The sequence below is a fragment of the Rhineura floridana genome, chromosome 6 (assembly GCF_030035675.1).
Source record: "Rhineura floridana isolate rRhiFlo1 chromosome 6, rRhiFlo1.hap2, whole genome shotgun sequence".
NCBI classification, from domain to species: domain Eukaryota; kingdom Metazoa; phylum Chordata; class Lepidosauria; order Squamata; family Rhineuridae; genus Rhineura; species Rhineura floridana.
Genome location: NC_084485.1, coordinates 78851357 through 78863873, shown reverse-complemented (window position 1 = coordinate 78863873; position 12517 = coordinate 78851357).

Here is a 12517-nt window from a genome sequence, read left to right as displayed (position 1 = left end):
TCAGATACATGCTCTGAGAAGGAAGGAATGCCTTTCTTTATATTAATGCCTCAAATAGACTTTACATGCATTTTAATTTTATTTAAAAATGAATTTGTGGGTGGAGAAGGGAAATTATAACTATCGTAGACACTGGTAATTCATTTATCTTGATGCTGATCAGTGAATACAGTAACATCAGTAAAAAATATCAGTTTGGGCCAAAGCTTGTGCAATCCACCATAAGCCCAAGGAACACAATAAGCCAGAAACTGAAATCAATAGCTGTAAGAAGTTCAATAGAGAAAACTATGGGTGCAGGGAGAGTGAAAGTAAATCCATCAGACTGGCTGAGAAAGCAAGACGCTAATAAGGAAGAAGCAGCTATGGAATTGCAGATGTGCATGGAGAATTACTTATCAGCCCAATCAAGGTTCTGCAATGATCCTTCAAGTCCCAGCTACATGACAAATGGCCTTTAAAGTTCCAGCTGCTCCCTCAGAGACACTGCTTGTGAGTTAAGTCCCGCAATGGCAAGGGGGCGGGGAGAAGCAGGGGCAGTATACAAGGTCAATGGCACTTTTAAACAGTAATTTTGAAGGCACTTTCTGTTAAGCCTCCCAGTTATGGGCAGTAAGAAACAGCTATCTTTACAAAATACCTTTCAAAGGCAGAACCTTGGAATCATTTAGTCTCAGCATAAACATAGCAATGCTTGAAGCAAACTTTCCTGTGTTTTGCCAATATTAAAACGTATCAGTATTAGATAAATACGCAATTTTTTAAGGACAAAAGAAAAACATAGGGAGGGGGAAAGGAGGAAGAGGCGGGCAGAGCTGCAAAAGTAATGACTACAACCCTGAAATCACAGCCATTAATTCCACATGTGGAGGAGCATCTGGGTTTCAGAGATGCAGGGAAGGCACACTGCATTGTTAGGGCTGGATTCCGCTTGACAGCAGCTTTGATGGCAGAAACAGGGATCCAGAGCTCTCCAGTCTCAAGCTTACGAGCTCATAAACGCAAATAAATGGAGATAGAAGCTCTGGGAGGGGAGAGGCAGTTACAGAGCAACGCAATTCAGGCGGGAAATTTGAACGAAGTCTTGGATTCTCTGACCTTTGCAGCTGCCCAGAGCCTGAGGGGCTCCTCTCTCGACAAGAATGCTCAAAGGTGCTGGCTGCACTCTGAACGGGGAAAAGATCTGCGCCCATGTGGTGCGGGGTCAGGTGGTGACATGCCTGTGGGAACAACATGCCTGTGGGAACAGCATGCCTGGCACCGGCCCTGAGTACCGCTTACCTTGCCCTCCCCACGCTTCTGTTCTTTTCTCCTCGGCTCGGAGGGAGGGGGCAGGCACGAGGGGGAAAGTCGCGAGGGGAAAGCCGCAAGGGGAAAGCTGCAAGGGGGCGCACGCGCACACACACACACCATCGTCACTCACCTCAGCTCTTCACCTCCATTCTGCTGCTTACTCTCTGGCACGGTCTGGCTCTCCACTTCCTCACTTGTGCTTCCTAACACAGAGCACGAGGGAAGAGTTACACTGCGCAGAAGAGCAGTGCGAGGCACATATCTTTTGTCCACCAATCACAGGAGCAGAAGGCTTCCCCTGCTCCCCCCTCCTAAGTAACGTCCAAAAGTAATGTCGGAAATGTTATTGTTACTGCTAAAAAGTAAGGAAATTGCTAGTCATTCTGTTACTAGCAAAATGTAATGAAGTTACCCACTCTTTACTTAAAATTGTAATGAATTACAAGTAACTCATTATTTCTAATGAGTTACTTCCAAGCTCTGCCTCTTCTGCTACCACACACTATTGCTCTTCCACCTCCACTTCTCTTTGCTGCTGTTGTTCCAGCATTCTGTCTAAGAACTCTTCATCTTCTCTTATAGTCCTCAATGTGACCACCCACCGTTCCAGGCCTCTCACTTTTTCTTCCAACAGTGCCACAAGGTTGCACTTGTTGCACATGTACGCCATGTTGTTCTCAGACAAGAAAACAAACATGGCGCACACCTTGCAGGTCACAACCACTGGAGTATCCTTCTCATTCATATTCTCTTCTACTTTTTGTTTCTGACTACTTGTTTTGGAGTGGCCTGTGCTTTGTCCTGTCCTACTTCAGGGTAAACTTGAGAGTTCCACTGGTATGCGGTGCGCTGTACAAGGAGAATTAGTAATGTGCTGTGCTGATCTTGTTTTAGCAGGGAGGAAGCAACAATATTAAAACAATTTATATAGTTCAGATAGTCACTTTAAATATGTTTGATTTACTTTGCAATTTTAGTGACGTTTCCTATAGTAAATCATTTTCTTTTGCTTCTGTTTGTGTGAATATGAGAAGTACAGCAACACTTTGCAACATTGGAAAAAAGCTCCAGAAATAATTGTGGAATAATGGCACTGACTGTTCTACAGAATAGTTTCCAATGGACATGAGTGTCTCAGTTTGCACAAGATAAAACAGTGGGAAGTGAAATATATTCTAGCAAAATTCTAGGTGTACTCTATATCCACCTTTCCTTAAGTGGAGTAGTTTAAGCAAAGCGGACTGAAAACATGTTGGAATAGTCAAATGTTGCATGTTTCCTTTAAGGGATATTTGGGGAATATCCCATGTACCTGTTTTACCATGATGTAACTTCCTAATGGGTGGGGTTACTTACCTGACTTCCTCCTCCTTTGTCCTGGGGGATTTTTGAATATTCTCCATTGCTGATCTATCCACCATTGAGAGAGGCTGCATGGCACAGATGCTCTCTCTGAGAGCATCAATACTAAACCACTAAAATGAACTGAGACTCCTATTTTCTTTCTTCTAAGCTAGAGCCTATGTTCCCAACATATGAGGTCGTAAGTAAACATTCTTTTCTTTTACCTAAAAGATTGTGTCTGTTGTTGTTTATATAGAGAAAGGTGGGGATGGTTTATTCTCATTCTGCTGCTTGAAGTTTTTATATCTCTGCTAAGAAATAGGACCAACCAAATTAGTTCCTATTTCTCTCTGGTATTTTTATAATACCGAACAAAACATGCATCTTGGACAGGCCAAGTTTGTTGTTTCCAACAGCTAGAGTCATTGCTTAAGTAGCAACATATTGTAATCAGTCTGATTTTACATCAAATTGCAGTTGCAGATTCAACTGTTAGTGTGCCCAAAATAGAAATAGAGCATAACCTCCAGTTTGAAACGCAAAAGGCTGTGTTCACCATCATATGACATTGACCAATAAAAAAGTTTTGAAATTAATAAAAATAAATTTGACACAGATGTCTAGGATGAATAATGAGAAAAATAATTTTAGGTTAGGTTAGATTCTCTGTAGAAGTAGTAGTAACACAGAAAAGAAGCAAAGTTAGAAGAACACCAACAAACATACAAAAATGCAATTCTCCATCTTTGGAGATGGCAGGTGTTGCTACCACTCCCTATAAACTCAGAGGCACATGTTACCAAATTCTTCCAAGCTACACAGGAAGTGGATTGGACTGTACAAGACCAACCCAAATTGTGTTTGCATTTTGACAAATTTGTAAGGCAGTACAATATCTCAGAGAGGAGGTCAGATCTCCTGCTCCCCTGGTGCATTTACTATAGCTACCCAATTTCCCTGCTTTTTAAAGTTTGACAGAAATATCTGTGCACTGTAGGTATGTTCTTAACCCGCAAGGTTTTTTGCCTATTAGTGAATTCTTATGGGAGGGCTTAGTAAGTGATGTTGACTACTTGCATCCCAATAAAATTTTCCTTGAGAGATGAGGGGGTAGTAAGGATAACTGATTATCATATTTGGAGTTGGGCAGGGAGTTTGTTTTCAGTAACAATAGTGGCAGTACTGTTTGAAAATAATGCATACAATCTAAAGTGGGATGCTACACATGTATATGCCAAACAGAAGACCCATTGAGTCAGTGAGACTTACTCCCAGGTAATTCTGGATAAGATTGCACCCATAAAGTAGCATGAAAACATTTTCCAGCAGATGTACTAACTTTTCACAGCCACACAATATGACACTATTTGTAATGGAGAAATCCAAATACATAAAATAACACAATATGCATGGATTCATGAATCCAGATAACTGTGCCAGTTCTAATGATGCCCCATCCTGGAAACACAACAAAACCTAACACTTCGATGTATCTTTAGTACGCCTAGGAGGAGTCAAGTGATTATTCCTGCAATAAGTCCTATTGAATGTAGCAGGCCATGAATAAGATTATACCATTGGGAAGACCAGATGCAAAAGAGATTAGGGCTCCTGTGGGGTTGTGTTCAAGGAGAATTTTAGTAGGTGTAGCATATCATGCAGGCTCATACCTACTGAAAGTCCCTCTTGTACATCACTTAAAAATACAGGAGCCCAGTTGTCTTTCATCTGACCATCCAATATACTGTATATATTACTGGATCCCACATTCTGAACTGAGTGAAAGCTGTTGATGGTAATTGGGGATTTTATCTAATTCTTTAAAACGTTTCAGTTCTACTTGGCGTTTTCAGGATTTCAGGCAATAGGTATCAAAAGAATAAAAATAATGTATAGTAATGCCAGAAAAGTGTTCAAACAGAATGTGTGTTTATTGAGCTTTAATTTCATGTCCTACTTGTAATTTAGGCTAGTGGGTTCTCTTTTTAGTAAAGTTTTTAAAGAAAAAAATGATACAATTTACAGTCCTTAAACTTTGTATTATTTTATTTTTAAATGTGGTTCAAAATACCTTTGTTATATCAAAACTCAGTGGCTGTGAAAGCTCACTCCATTTTAAATGTCTTCTGTACACGTCTACTCAGAAGTAAGCCCCAGAACAAGTTCCATTGAGCTTGTCATGTAAGCTTACACCTGCTGAAAGCCCCTTATGTACATAACTGTTACAGGTCTGATCACCCTAAATTCTGGTGAGCTGTAAAAGGATATTCATCCTACTCTAGATGGGTTTGTACTCCTCATGAAGGAGTGGGTATACAACTTGGGAACACTGTTACACTACAGATGTGAAGGCCTGAAAAAAATTAGGAAAAGTAAAAAAAAACCAGTTTTTTTTTTCAAAACAAATTGAAAAATGGGGAAACCCCAAGATTTCCCCACATTTTTCAATTCCCCCCTGCCCGGGCCTTCACATCTCTATCCTAGACCTAATGTTTTCTCTGTATGCAAAAGGTAGAGACAGTAGCCAGCGGTACTTTTTATCACAGACTGCATCTATAGGCAGTTGATTTAGCAGCTGTAGCCTATCAGAAAGGACCAACCTAACATCAGTTATCCATGTGTTAATTACTTCCAGACTAGACTATTGCAATGTCCTCTGTGTGGGGATGCTTTTGAAAACTGCTTTGAAAGTTTGTTTGTTTATTTATTTATTTGTTTGTTTATTTATTGAATTTCTTAGTCGCCCATCTGGCTAGCTATCCAGCCGCTCTGGGCGACGTACAAAATAGGTATACAAATATAATAGACATTAAAAATCTGAAAACGATGACGATAAAATCTAGCCCACCCCAAAAGCCTACCTGAAGAGCCAAAACTTCACAGCCCAGCGGAAACTCATTATAGAGGGGGCATGGCGGAAATCATTTGGGAGGGAGTTCCATAGGGTGGGGGCCACAATTGAAAAAGCCGTCTCTCTAGTCCTCACCAGTCTGGCTGTTTTGACTGATGGGATAGAGAGAAGGTCTTTTGAGGCTGATCTTGTTGGGCGGCATAGCTGATGATGCTGGAGGCGTTCCTTCAGATAGACTGGGCCAAGACTGTATAGGGATTTAAAGGTCAAAACCAACACCTTGAATTGGGCCCAGCAAGCAACTGGTAACCAGTGCAATCCTTTTAGCACTGGAGTTATGTGATCTTGCCGGCAGCTGCCTTTTATCAGGCGTGCCTCCACGTTCTGTACCAGTTGCAGCTTCCAGACCGTTTTCAAGGGTAGCCCCACGTAGAGCGCATTACAGTAGTCTAGGCGAGAGGAGACCAGGGCATGCACTACCAATGGGAGCAGATGATTGGGAAGGTAAGGGCGCAGCCTCTGTATCAGATGGAGTTGATGCAGTGCTGCCCGGCTCACAGCCGAGACCTGAGCTTCCATGGACAGTTGGGAGTCAAGAATGATCCCGAGGCTGCGGACCTGGTCTCTCAGGGGCAATTGTACCCCATTGAGCACCAGGTCCAAATCCCCTAACCTTCCCTTGTCTCCCACGAACAGTACCTCGGTTTTGTCAGGGTTCAGTTTCAGCTTATTCCTTCCCTTCCAGCCACTCACCGACTCCAGGCACTTGGACAGGGTTTCTACAGCCAACCTCGGTGAAGATTTAAATGAGAGACAGAGCTGCGTGTCATCTGCATATTGGTGACACTGCAGCCCAGATCTCCTAATTATAGTCCCCAGCAGCTTTATATAGATGTTAAATAGCACTGGGGAGAGGATGGAGCCCTGCGGCACCCCACAGGTGAGAGGCCAAAGTTCAGTTCATCCAAAATACAGCAGCTAACCTCTTTGTCTAGTCCTGAAATTCAGAGCATCACTGATATTGTTCTAGATTTATTGACTGTGTGTTTATTTCAAGGCTCAATTTAAATTTCTATCATTGTCATTTAAAGCCCAGACTAGTTTTGGGCTTTGAAGGTCATCATTGTGAGTGACTGAGCACAAGAAGAGACAAGACGATCTTGGTGGTAGCTCCAAGACTTTGGAATATCCTTCCTGTGGAGATTTCCTGAACTCCCTCTGATATATTTTATATAGAAATTGAAAATGTTTTTATTCAAATAGGTTTTAACATCTAGTTCTGATAGGAAAAGGGAGTGTGGCCCAGGAGAGCTTTGAGGGACAGACAGAGAACAGACTCCACTCCTGCCCAGAACTGTTTAAAAGCAGTGTATGTTCTTGAACCAGTCACAGTCTCTCAGCCTAACCTACCTCCTTGTGAGGGTTGTTGTGAGGATAAAATGGGAAGGAGAACCATGTACATTACCTTGAGCTCCTTGGAGGAAAGGCAGGAAATAACAACAACAACAGGTCTAGTTGAGCATTAACTTGTGTTTGTATTGTAGCCACCTATATTTAAGCTAATGTCTGTGGCTGTGATTCACAGATTGGTGAAGTCTGGGTACTGGACCTGGTCATAAATGTGTTATATTGGGGGCGGGACTTCCTAGTGAAATGGAAGCGCTATTTCAATCCAACTTAGAAATTTCACCCAGTTTAGAAATGGGATGTAAAGATCCCTTTGGGGCTAAATGCAGGCTTTTCTAGCTTAACTGGATGGTGGATTGGGCTACAAAGTTTGTTCTTAAATCTTACACTGAATTAGTCTGCGATGTATTAATCTTAGAAATCAGTGCCAATAATTTCACTTTTCAGTATAGGCTAGTTTCATGCAGATAAAGATTTAACTGGCTGTGTGGGAGACAGGCAGAAGAATATACTCAGACTGGGTGTCATAGAAACGAATTAATGGTTAGCATGAATCTATTTTCAAATCACATTGACAGAGCTTCCATTAATTTCTATTTTGAGCTGCTTTACTGGGTTTGGAAAAGAATGACATAGCAGAAGAACATACACAACTTGCTTTGATCTTAATAGAATTTAGATCGGATTGTCATCTGCAGTAAACTGTCATTTTACATCACTTTTGAATAGCATGCAGTATTGTTGAATACTATGCTGGATCTATCAATGGCTTAACCACTTTTCTCCCCCATCTTTTTTTAATTAAAATGCATGTAATTAAAGTCTTAAGACATGCAAAATGTATTTATTTATTTATTAGATTTATATCCCGTCCTTCCTCCCAGTAGAAGTCCAGGGCAGCAAACAAAAGCACTAAAAACACTCTAAAACATCATAAAAACAGACTTTAAAATACATTACATCCTTTAAAAAATGATTATTTTATCACTGAGAACACTTCTAGACTAATACTCTTTCCATTCATAAGGGAGGTCATGCAATGTTTAATATAATTTCAATTTTTAAAATTTCATATCTCTATCTAGGACATCCTCTGTCAGAATCACAGAAAAAAATTCATTTCTGTCCATTGTTATCACATGTTGCTGTTGCGGGCAATGAGGAGAGCAGCTGTCCCACTGGCACCAATACACCAAAAGAACAAGGAATACTTGGTCCTAGGGTATGGTCTCAAGGCTCATGAGGCCACTACCTTGCTGTAGCTAAGCAGGTCTAAGTCTGGTCAGTGCCTGGATAGGATATAAATGCAAGAAAATATAGGGAAAACATTAGCGAGTCTGGTGTACTTCAGCATTCAGCAAATCTTAGGTAACTACTTTAACAAAAGCTTACAGAGCAATCCTCTTCTTTCATTATGCTGGGACTGGAGATATGCTGCCTCTGTACCAGTGAAACAGCCACTATATCTGATGCATGTTCAGTCAGGGAGGGGAAAAACAAGCAACAAGAGAATATAAAAACTGCCTGGGCACTCAGGTGGTACCACTCCCTCACAAGAGACCTATTATGCTTCCAGGTCCAGGGACTGTGCTCCAGCTGATGACTGCTGCTTGTTGTCGTATCTGAATTGCCCTTTGCCCTCCATAGGCTGCTGTCCAACAGATGCATGATTCATCCTACACCTTGTTCTATCAGGCAGGACTGGGAGGCCCATCCCATGATTCTGTGGAGGCTAGGAGGGAGGATCATCCCATGATCAGCAGTAGCAACCTGGATGCTGCCAGCTATTCCTTTGTGGAGTTGATATCCTTGTTCCAGGCAGGCTCCTGTACACTTGCAAGCTGTATGACAGACAGTTATGCAACAGGTAAAAATTTTCCTAACATGGAGCTGTTGCCATAAGGCACATTGCACCTCAATGGAGACTGGTCCATTAGGGCAAATGGGGCACTGCCCCACCAACCTGTTTGCTCTCAGCTGAAAGGAGGATGGGGACAAAACTACTTGGCTCTGCCTGTTATTTACCTTTAGCTCCACCTACTGTTGGTCCCCCTGCCTCCTGCCCTCCTACTCCTAATGGGCACAACAAGCAGGTTGCACCTGCTACCCAGCTGCCTGTTGAGCCACTGTCTAAGACACAGAGACCTGCTGGAGGAACTGATTAGCAACCCCACATATTTGTCTTTCCCTTTCAGGATCTCCTTAATCTCAGGTGCTTTTTAATGTAGGCTATGACTTTGCCACATCTCTTGTTTCTTGGTTGCTAGGGAGTGGTAGATAGGGAACCCTTTCCCATAAGTATGATCTGGCTCCATTTGGCCTCAAAAAGGGGTCATGAGACTCTGAAGGGATGAGTAGGAAGTTTGATGGGCTCAGGGCCAGTGGTCCCTCCGCTATCTGCTCACTCAGCAGGATCCCTGGTGTGTGAGGGGGGACAGGCCTCACAAAAGTGGGATGTCAGGGTAAATGAGGCGGTCGGGGGGGAAGCTAAGATGATGAGGTGGCAGGACAATGCGATCTGCTGAGGTGCTACCTAGCAGGGCTAGCTTGTCAGGTAAAATGGAGGAGGAACTCACATGGGTTGCAACACTCTTTGTGATTGCCTCAGGTGTGCCTGGCTGTTGAAATGCCCTAACCACTTTTCCTAATTTGGGGTTGTACCCTAGATTCAATCCTGGGATCCCCTGAGCATAAATCATAAACTGTTCCTCCTGGGTAGAGCTCCTCCTGCTACCCTTGTGCTCTAGGAATCTATGGCTGGGTGTAGACAAATGCACCATGATGTGCCCACAGCCTGTTACTGTGGTTAGGGAACTGCTCTGTGGACCTTGCAATGTAGGTTTGTGTTCTCGGAGTTTTCTCTTGTCACTAACATGGCTTTAGGATGAAAGGGGGGGGGAGCAATCCCACCCATCACCCATCCCATGCAGTGAACCACTAGACATTGCTCCTAGAGGTTTGGCTCTGGCTTTCCTGGTTGCATGTTCTGAGAATCTTTCCCTTCCTGTGTGGGTCTTGAACCATTGACCCAGGGAAGCCTGCATTTGTGCCTACAGGCCTCATGGCAAGGAACCCATATTGTTGTGTGGGATCTCCTTTGAGTATTGTGCTGTACAACACTGGTTGGGAGCAGCATAAGATTCAAACTTGATAGGAGGCTGACTGTGTTTTGGGGGTGCTATGGTATCATCTTGTGTATTGTGTTTCAGAGGTGTATGCTGGGATTGTGGCCTCATTGTCATGAGTTCATTGACTCACATCATGTTATGGATGGTTGGCATGTGGGCATCATCACTGGCACAGTCCCTGATTGGTGGATTCTACTGGAACCAGGGGGGTGGGGTGGGAGGATGTGGCTGCTGTATTTACACCATTTTCTGGGTTGTGTGTTTTCTCCTACTCTGCTGGGCTGAATTGGCATAGGATACAATGGCTATTCTCCTGGTGTAGCAGTAGCACATCTTCTCTCATCCCCTGCCCCTGACACAATTGTATAGAATTGTTTGATGAAAGTATATTGGAACAACCGGCATTTTCTCTTTACCACTGACCAGCAGAGGGCAAAGCCTGTGTAGGAATTTCCTCATTGTTTTTCCAAACACACTTTTCCATCTGCGGTCTGGCCTGACCCCTTAGATAATAGTAATAAGAGCTTCCAGAATCTGAGCTGTATATCTATGTAAATGTCTCCTCTTACCAGAGTAATTCTGTCTAATTGTACCAGTCCCACTTATGTTTTGGGTCCCCCCACCCAATCAAATGGCTGCTGGTAATGCTGAGTTTTAATAAATTATAAGACCCATAAATGCAATTGCTGGTCACTTTCTTCTAGTGTTCTGTTACTAATGGAGAAAAGTTGAGGAAAGTGGCAAGCTAGCCAGCCAGCCAGAAAGGCTGGGCTATTGAGTACTACATGAACCAGAGAGACTGTGGAAGTTCCTTTGCTAGAAGCTGCTGAGAATGATTTTTATTTATTATATTTTATTTTTAAAATGTGTATACTACCTTTTGTCAAAAGACTACAGGGTGGTTTACAACACAGAACATAGTGTTGAAATTCTGTCTCTCTCTCTTTAAATTCATTTTAACCAAAAGCAAAATAAAACAAGGACTCTTTAGTGACATCTGCACTATTAACTCTGTTATTACTGTTACAACAGAACCAGTAGCATGGCCAAATATCTCTGCATACAGACAAAAACAAAGCAGTGGTGGCTGGCGTCCAGTTTAGGAGTGGATGGGCAGAAGGCAGGAAGACCAACAGTAGGTGGAGCCAAAGACCAACGGCAGGCAGAGCCAACTCGTTTTGTCCCCATCTGTCTCCCTGCTAAGGGCAAACTGGTTGGTGTGGCATTGCCCTCATGGACCCGCCTCCACTGGTGGTGTGGAAGAATCCTGCACTGACATGGGTCTTCTTTGCACTCCAAACCAATATAGGCCACATGCAGGGCCCAATTCAAACTTAGTTTAAACAACAGGGATTAAGCGATCTCTTGCTCAGATTTCACTGTTTCCAGATTTCTCCTGCTCAAAGCCTTCATAGTAACACTGTCTTTATGCCGAGGCCTTTAATTTGGGTGGAACAATTGCTCTTTTTTCTTTCCTTCTTTTATGGTTATTATGTGTTTTGCTGGTTTTCTCTTCATTATTATAAAAAATTGGGAACTACTTGGACTGGTATTGGGAAATATTTTAAATATGCAGTCTAGATTTGTTTAACTGTCAATTAGGCCTTGAACAAAGGTATTGGTTTATTTTTTCAGAACTGAAAGGCTATTTTAAAATTTTTGAAAGATGACACAAAAAATAACCTTTTGTTTTTCTGGCATGATACTAGTACATCAATTGTTCCAGTTTAAGTTGTGCTGCCTTAAATGGTCATTTTTCTGGAGGGGCTGATCAGTTTCTTCCTCTTGTTCTCCCCCCCCCCCCCGGTCCATGCAATAAGTCTCTTCACTATATTGACTCCTGCCAAGTTTTTGTCTATGGTGAAGAATATTTATATCATAGGTCACTTTGAAGGTAACCATCTGCCATTAATTTATTCTTAATTTTCTCGCATTCTCTATTCTATTTTTTATTCTATTCAGACTAATGTTTTCTCACTGAAATGACAGAAAATTATAGTGCTGATAAAACATGCAAGTCATGCAGATAGACACCATATGTTGAGGCAGGAGCTCTATATCAGAAATGGAGAGTCTGGTGCAATCATATACATGTTTACTCAGAAGTAAGTCCCACTTCCTGATAAGAATAAATAGGATTGTAACCTGAGGCACATTCATAAAATACACTTCCTTAAGAACATAAGAAAAGCCCTGCTGGATCAGACCAAAGGCCATTTAGTCCAGCATCCTGTTGTCACAGTTGTCAGCCAGACGCCTATGGGAAGCCTGCAAGCAATGCCTGGATTTCATTCTTGGAGTATTGGTGGCATATAGTCTGAGGATGGAGATAACAAGATACTCTAAATGTGATAGTATTGATGCCCTATTTGTGTACTTTCAGTAGCTGATAGAAGACCCTACATTGAGGCTCTGGAGGTGTATCGATGCAGATTTTGGCCTACACATCTGTAGGAAATTCTCCATCACGTTAAGTAGTTCCTTCTGGTATTCC